At 45.9% G+C, this 8,376-nt stretch overlaps 1 long non-coding RNA gene across 1 annotated transcript; it reads right to left on the bottom strand.

The window, feature by feature from the left end:
• Nucleotides 1–4,504: 4,504 nt before the first annotated feature.
• LOC309534448 lies at nucleotides 4,505–7,964 on the bottom strand. The gene is made up of 3 exons (XR_014220736.1): nucleotides 7,838–7,964; nucleotides 4,941–5,042; nucleotides 4,505–4,843 (listed from the first exon to the last, which is right to left on the bottom strand). It is a non-coding gene; the product is annotated as an uncharacterized lncRNA (long non-coding RNA).
• Nucleotides 7,965–8,376: the final 412 nt, after the last annotated feature.

The raw sequence follows: 8,376 nt of genomic DNA, 5'->3' as shown, positions 1-8,376 counted from the left end.
CTGTTGCCTGAGTTGTATCTGAACCACACATTTAAAGTACACCACTCAAATCTCCAAGCAGCCTGAGATTCCAGGGAAACCAGGTGCACTTTAACCCAGGGTCTGTGTTTCCTAGTGGACAATGAGGGTAGCCAGTGGGTCTTAAACCCTCCGTGAGTTAGGGAATTCCCCTGCATGCAAAGGGGATGCGGGTCCCTTTACCTTCATGCAAAGATAGAATCTGGTGGATTAAGCGGATGACACCAAAAGTGGGTCCAATGGTCAAGAAGGAGATGCCTCTGTTGCAGAGGGAAGTGACAGGCAGATGGGGCTCATCAACCAGGGAAGATATCCCATCTAGGTGACAGAAAACTCTGATCCTAAACCTCTGCTGCCTTGCAGGATTCCAGCAACTGCTGCAGCCAAGCTGATACCAAACATATTGCTCTGCTTTCCTTTGGATCACATCAGCGTGGCAGAGAGTCTTGTTGTCCAGGCAGCCCAGGACCTCCATACACACTGCCCAGGCTTGCACCCCAGGAAAGTCCCTTCAGTACTGCTAACGCAGCATTTTTACGTCACCCCTGAAGGCGCACGCCATTGTCTTTTGACAGATGCCAACATGCAACCTGAGCTTAAAGGTAACGGTAAAGGGACCCCTGACCACTAGGTCCAGTTGTGGCCGACTCTGGGGTTGCGGCGCTCATCTCGCTTTATTGGCCGAGGGAGCAGGCGTACAGCTTCCGGGTCATGTGGCCAGCATGACTAAGCCGCTTCTGGCGAACCAGAGCAGTGCACAGAAACACCATTTACCTTCCCGCCGGAGCGGTACCTATTTATCTACTTGCACTTTGACGTGCTTTCGAACTGCTAGGTTGGCAGGAGCAGGGACCGAGCAACGGGAGCTCACCCTGTCGCAGGGATTCAAACTGCCGACCTTCTGATCGGCAAGCCCTAGGCTCTGTGGTTTAATCCACAGTGCCACCCGCCTCCCTTACAACCTGAGCCTACTCATTGTTAAAACCATGTTTATGGAAGACAATCTTACTCGGCTACGAGTGATCACCAAAGAAGAAGAAAGAACCATGGAGGGATTTCCAGCAGTTCATTTCAAGAAGCTCTGGCTTTTCCCCTAACCACAGCATTGGATTCAAAACAGACATCACCATCCTGCTTTTTGAGTCTCTCTCCAGCCCACTGCTTAGTATGGTAACTCTGTTACTTAACTCCCAGCTGCCATTTCCTAAAACACTGCCATTGTCTTCTAAACAAAACACTCAGTTGAGAGAGGGAGGAAATGAGGTTCACTTTTGAGCCTTTGTGTTGCCTGAATGGTTCATCCGCAGGCACCTCGAAAGGAAATTATCTGAGTTAATTAGCTTTTACACTAGCTTCATTAAAGAATTAACAAGGTCTAGTGCATGACTTAGATTCACACTAGGTCAGGCTTAAATTAAATAAATTGAATTGGATATCACATCAAAGGAAATTGGCTTCAACACCCCAAACCTTAATTAAATTTCAGCACCCATAAACCTATAACATTACTATTATGTCACTTTGATAGTCATAGCTCCCCTCCCCGCACAGAATTCTGGGAGCTGTAGTTTGTTAAGAGTGCTGAGAGTTGTTTGGAGACCCCTTTTCCCTTACAGAGCTATAGTGGTTTAGCCACCAACCTCAGTTTCTGGGGAACCCTGAGAATTGTGAAATCCTGGAGCATCAATGGTAGATGATACTGATCTACTGAACTGAGTGAGTCAGAATAAGGCGGCTATGCAACTCATGCATTGATCACTGAGAATACATTATGTGTGGACATTGGGCACATGGAGAGGAAAGGCAGAGCTGGACACCTGAATCATTACAACTCCCCACCTCCCTCACTGCATACACTTAATGACACCGAACGTCTGCCCATCATTTCATATGGAAGAAAGGAAGGCTTAATCCTTGTACTGTATCAGTGATAGCTTAGCCTGTTCCGCTCCTAAGTTTCATATTTCCACGAATTTGGCTTAGCTAAAATGCTCCTTTTGTCGGCCAGATATCAGCCTTCCTGATCAACAAGCTTTTCTGGTAAACAATCAATGTGTTTGTTCATGCCTGCAACTGTCTTTTTAAAGCACTTCCCTTTAATCTACCTTTACAGGCTGATGATAATAAGTGCAACTCTTTTTACACATATTGTTGGAGAATCAAGAACCAGTGAATGGCGTTTCTTTGTTCCGTCTCGGCCCTAAGCCATAACAAAATGATATTATTTTGGACATTTCCTCTTCCTTTACAGACAACCTGGCTGCTTTTCCCTGAACCTAGCGCTGGTTTTCAGGGTAAGGCCTGGCTGCACACTAGGTGCTTGCTTTTGGAGCAACCACGCTTTTGCTTACTTCCTTTTTGTTGGGCATCCTCAAAAATTTGATTCATCATCAGATTGTTTGGTCTGTGTTTTCCCCCCATAGTCTCTTTCAAATGTCAGGAAATCTGGTTTTTCTAGAAAGGACCAGAGCAATTGGGCAGATCCACACCAGATATTTAAAAGCACATCAAAAGCGGCTTTAAAGCAAATGATTCCCTCCAAAGAATCCTGGGAAGTATAGTTTGTTCAGGGTGCTGGGAATAGTAGCTCTGGGGGGGAATCATAGAATTGTAGAATTGGAAGGGACCCTGAGGATTATCCCATCCACCCCCCTACCATGAAGGAATATGCAGCTGTTCCGTGTTATTGGCACCATGCTCTAACCAACAGAGCTATCCAGTGCTCATTGGAAATGGTAACTCTGGGAGTTACTGTTGATCAGTAACTTCCAGAACTCTGCTCTCTGTTTTTATTGTTCTTTAACCCAGACTTGAACCAGCCAGTCCTTCAGGACTCCTTCAAACAGAGGACCTTCTTCTATAAAGTAGAGCCGATGACCACACTAGTTTTCTACGTTTCCCCCCTCCTTTTTTCTTTAGAAATGATGCAATTAACATATCCTTCAAGTGTACCTTTTGCTCTATTTCCACAGAACACAGAAGCACATTTTCCTTTATTTGGAATACATATATTTATACAGAGGAGCAACTCAGCCAAGCCATTCCCTAGTTATAATTGCAGCAGTTTGCCCATGTGATCTATTGTTTGCAAACACTAGCTCCGAGAGGTCATGGCTCTTTAACTGTTGTTAACATGTTTTATGGATTGCCCCAGAATAACCCTCCGTCCGTGAGATTGTCTCTTGACCTAGACAGGCTATAGGAGCTTGAGGGCAGGGTTTGGCTGCGTTCCTACAGTCAAGATGCAGTGAATGTTTACCAACAATGGCAGGTTGAGGCAAGCACGGATGCCACAATGGTCTTTTCCACCCTTATGGACAACTGGATAATAATTAACCTGAGTCACCCTCCGATGACAAACTATCTGACACCACCCAGCACTTAGCATACCTCGTTCAAAGACAAGCTAGGAGTTACATTTCAAGGTGTGCCTGCTCCCTTTTTCAAAAAAAGAATTGTAGACTCTTCCTCTTGTTAAATGTAACAACTTGTAAAAGCTGGGGGAAATAAATATATGTACTAGCCCCAACTGCTAGTTGGCCAGCAATGTTATTAGGATAGGATAGGCCTCGGCCCAGTATACCTGAAGGAGCATCTCCACCCCCATCATTCTACCCGGACACTGAGGTCCAGCGCCGAGGGCCTTCTGGCGGTTCCATCACTGCGAGAAGCCAAGTTACAGGAAACCAGGCAGAGGGCCTTCTCGGTAGTGGCACCTGCCCTGTGGAACGCCCTCCCATCAGATGTCAAAGAGAACAACTATACCAGACTTTAAGAAGACATCTGAAGACGGCCCTGTTTAGGGAAGCTTTTAATGTTTGATGTATTACAGTATTTTAATATTTTGTTGGAAGCTTCCCAGAGTGGCTGGGGAAGCTCAGCCAGATGGGCGGGGTATAAATAATAAATTATTATTATTGTTGTTGTTGTTATTTTGAGTTGAGAGAAGACTCTCTTTCTTTTCAGGCAAGAATGTCCTGAAGATTTCTGTGCAATGTGAAAGTTTCTTAGCTCAGGCTACAACTTGCAACAGTCTGTTTCTGAATACCAGTTGCCCGAAATCATGTTTATGGGGGGGGTGCTATTGTGATTGCCTCCTACTTGCAGACTTTCCAGAGGCAACTGCTTGGCTATTCTGGGAATATAATCCTGGGCTAGACAGGCCTTTGGTCTGATCTACCAGAGATCCTTAGAATCATAGAATCACAGAACTGCAGAGCTGGAACGGGACCACGAGATCCTCTAGTCCAACCCCCTACAACACATGTTCTTATACAAATCGTCTATGTTCACACCATGCATTTAAAACACATCTGAAGCACCACCACCTTGGAAACGGGAATTTGCCCTCCTCAAAGCTACAATTCCCAGCACCCTTAACAAACTACAGTTCCCAGGATTCTTTGCCCGGGCGGGGTGCTCAAAATGTACAGAGTCCCAACCTGGGTGAGATCATGTATTGTATTTATGTTTAAATCACAGTAATCATTTCTAAATTTGCATTTATTACACATCAGCTAGCATATAAAATGATGTGCAGATTCGTGTTCTCTCTCTTTTTTTAGCCACGTCCCTGTTTTAAACAAAACATAACATTGAGCCAGTGGGGAAGGCCTGTAGTTCCACTGCAGAGTGCCTGCTATGCATGCAAGAAGCTCCAAGTTTAATACTCAGCATCTGCAGGTCAGACTGAAGGGGACCCTCGTTGGAATTCCTAGAATGCTGCTGTCCATCATGGTAGAGACAATACTGCACTAAATGCCCAAATGATCTGACTTGGCAAAAGGCAGTTTCCTGTATTCCAACATGTAGATTGTAGTAAAATCTGACGTTTTCGGGGAAGGAGAAGAGTATTAAATTTTCCAGGAGGGCAGTGGGGTGATTTTAGAGAAGTGAGAGCACGGCATGTTTAGCTTGCTTACTGTTGCCTACACAAACTTCTTCTGTTTCTGTTCCACCCACAACTCAGTGTTCCTGTGAATTCCCATTATCGTTATTCTTTGCATTGCTCATGCAATCGTCTCCTGAAAATAACAGCGAAAGGTCAGGGTTGGCTGAAGGTATTTCGCTGCCTGGGGCAAAGGACAAGGTGGACAAACAGACAAACACACAAATCCACTTACAGATAGGTAGCCGTGTTGGTCTGCCATAGTCAAAATAAAAAAATTCCTTCCAGTAGCACCTTAAAGTTGGTCCTTAAGGTGCTACTGGAAGGAATTTTTTTATTTTGACACAAATCCACGTGCACAAAAACTGGACTGGCAGCTGAATCCTGCTCCAATGCTGGTAGCAGGATTAGTTTAGGGCAGGTGTAGGGAACCTTTGGCCCTCCGGATATTTGTTGTTGTTGTTTAGTCGTTTAGTCATGTCCGACTCTTTGTGACCCCATGGACCAGAGCATGCCAGGCACTCCTGTCTTCCACTGCCTCCCACAGTTTGGTCAAACTCATGCTGGTAGCTTCGAGAACACTGTCCAACCATCTCGTCCTCTGTCGTCCCCTTCTTGTGCCCTCAATCTTTCCCAACATCAGGGTCTTTTCCAGGGAGTCTTCTCTTCTCATGAGGTGGCCAAAGTATTGGAGCCTCAGCTTCAGGATCTGTCCTTCCAGTGAGCACTCAGGGCTGATTTCCTTCAGAATGGATAGGTTTGATCTCCTTGCAGTCCATGAGACTCTCAAGAGTTTCCTCCAGCACCATAATTCAAAAGCATCAATTCTTTGGCGATCAGCCTTCTTTATGGTCCAGCTCTCACTTCCATACATCACTACTGGGAAAACCATAGCTTTAACTATACGGACCTTTGTTGGCAAGGTGATGTCTCTGCTTTTTAAAATGCTGATTTTTAAAAGATATTACTGAATGTCAACTCCCATCGTCCCTGGCCTTGCTTGCTGTGACACTGCGGCAGATTGGAGCTGTGGTTCAGCAACATCTGGAGAGCCCAAGGTTCCCTGCGCCTGGTTTAGGGGATGCATGACCGGCCTTAGTTCACATAGCTTTGATCTGCCACTGAGGGGAGTGGCTAGGCGGCTCAAGAACAGCATCTGCCACCTGAGGCAGATTATAGAATCGGGATTCAAAATGACCTTAACAGATTGGAGAACTGGGCACAAACTGACAACATGGATTTCAGTAAGGACAAATGTAAGGTTCTGCACTTAGGCAGGAAGAACCAGATGCACAAGTGTAGAATGGGAGACACCTGGCTTACTAGCAGTACATGTGAAAAGGATCTAGGGGTCTTGGTGGACCACAAGCTTAATATGAGGCAACAGTGGGTTGCAGAAGCAAATAAAAGCGAATGCTATTCTAGGCTGCATCAAAAGTAGTATAGTGTCCAAACAAAGGAAAGTAATAGTCCCACTCTATTCTGCCTTGGTCAGACCACACCTGGAAAACTTTGTCGAATTGTGGGGACCACAATTTAAGATGGATGTTGACAAGCTGGAACGTGTGCAGAGGAGGGCAACCAATATGTTCAAGGGTCTGGAAACCAAGCCTTATGAGGAACGGTTGAAGGAGCTGGCTATGTTTTGCTTGGAAAAGAGGAGACTGAGAGGAGAGATGATAGTCATATTAAAATATCTCAAGGGCTGTCACATGGAGCAAGCATGTTTTCTCTTGTTCTGGAGGGCAGGACTCAAACCAATGGATTCAAGTTACAAGAAAGGACGTTCTGACTGAACATCAGGAAGAACTTTCTGACAATAAGAGCTGTTTGACAGTGGAACTGTCTCCCTCAGGAGGTTGTGAACTCTCCTTCATTGGAGGTTTATAAGCAGAGGTTGGATGGCCATGTATCATGGATGCCTTGCAGGGGGTTGGAGGAGATGTCCTTGGGATCCCTTCCAACTTGATGATTCTCAGACATTTATTAAACATAACTAAGAAAAGCAAAGATTACAAACAAATAAGACATGTTTTATCAAAGTATAAATAAAAGCAGCAATCTATGTAATAAAATGGCATGTTACAGTGGTACCTCGGGTTAAGTACTTAATTCGTTCCGGAGGTCCGTTCTTAACCTGAAACTGTTCTTAACCTGAGGTACCACTTTAGCTAATGGGGCCTTCCGCTGCCGCCTGCCGCCGAAGCACGATTTCTGTTCTCATCCTGAAGCAAAGTTCTTAACCCGAGATACTATTTCTGGGTTAGTGGAGTCTGTAACCTGAAGCGTATGTAACCCGAGGTACCACTGTACTTGGGTAGGCTTGCCAGAAGAAAACAAAAAAGTTTTTACCAGGCGCTAAAACAATACAGCAAAGATGCCTGCCTAATGTCAACAGGCAGGAGTTCCACAGAGTAGGTGCTGCCACTCTGAAGGATTGAAGAAGAATAAGAAGTGTTTGGATTTCACTCCCTTTAAGGAGTCTCAAAGCGGCTAACATTCTCCTTTCCCTTCCTCCCCCACAACAAACACTCTGTGAGGGGAGTGCGGCTGAGAGACTTCAGAGAAGTGTGACTGGCCCAAGGTCACCCAGCAGCTGCATGTGGAGGAGCAGGGAAGCAAACCCAGTTCACCAGATTACGAGTCTATCGCTCTCAACCACTACACCACACTGGCTCTTTGATTTGTTGCAAAAGCAGAATGAACATTATGTGGCACTCATAAAGGTTGGTGCCAGTGAGCACAAATGGTGTAAAGCGACCCTTCAAGTAAACTGGTCCCAAGCTATTGAGGGATATGCAGAGACGGAGATTGCTGCCCCAATGAGCTTACAGTTTAAGTTTTACAGAGGAGAAGGCAGGATTAACAAGTATGAGTACTGGGAACTGCATATGAATATGGCTCTCCTGAAGCACGGACAACTGCATCTACCATTTGCAGACTAAGGAATATCCTGGTGCTGATTCACAACAGGGTAAACTTCGGAGTTTGCTTGGTTTTTTGTACGGAAAGGCCCTGGAGAAGAGAGTTATCTAGAAAAAGGAACCAAACGCCTCTCACTTCTTTCTTCTCCGTTTACCAAAAGGGCACAACCGAGACGCTGATCAAACACTAATACTCCCGTCTGGAAAGCACCCCTCCCGCCTTCCTGTCCCTCTCTGAATCATCTGGTGGAGAATCTGTGCGCTGGGGTGCAGGAGCGCAGCCGAGGGGGGGCAGATCAAGTAAGACAACAGAAATACTTAACTAACTGAACAATCACGTCCATTCTGGGTCCCCCCTCCCAACAAAAGTCCTGCCGCCGCCCCCCCCCAAAAAAAAATCCAGGCTCCGCCCACGCTGGGTTGGGAGCAGCACCTTGGCTTGGGAGAGAGATATTTGCCTCCAGACACCTGCACCAGGTTAAACCACAGAGCCTAGGACTTGCTGATCAGAAGGTCGGCGGTTTGAATCCCTGCAAGGGGGTGAGC

The sequence above is a fragment of the Podarcis vaucheri genome (genome assembly GCF_965113315.1).
Source record: "Podarcis vaucheri genome assembly, chromosome: 6".
NCBI lineage: Eukaryota > Metazoa > Chordata > Lepidosauria > Squamata > Lacertidae > Podarcis > Podarcis vaucheri.
The sequence above is the reverse complement of the archived record's forward strand: the minus strand, read 5'-3'. Positions and strand labels throughout refer to the sequence as shown.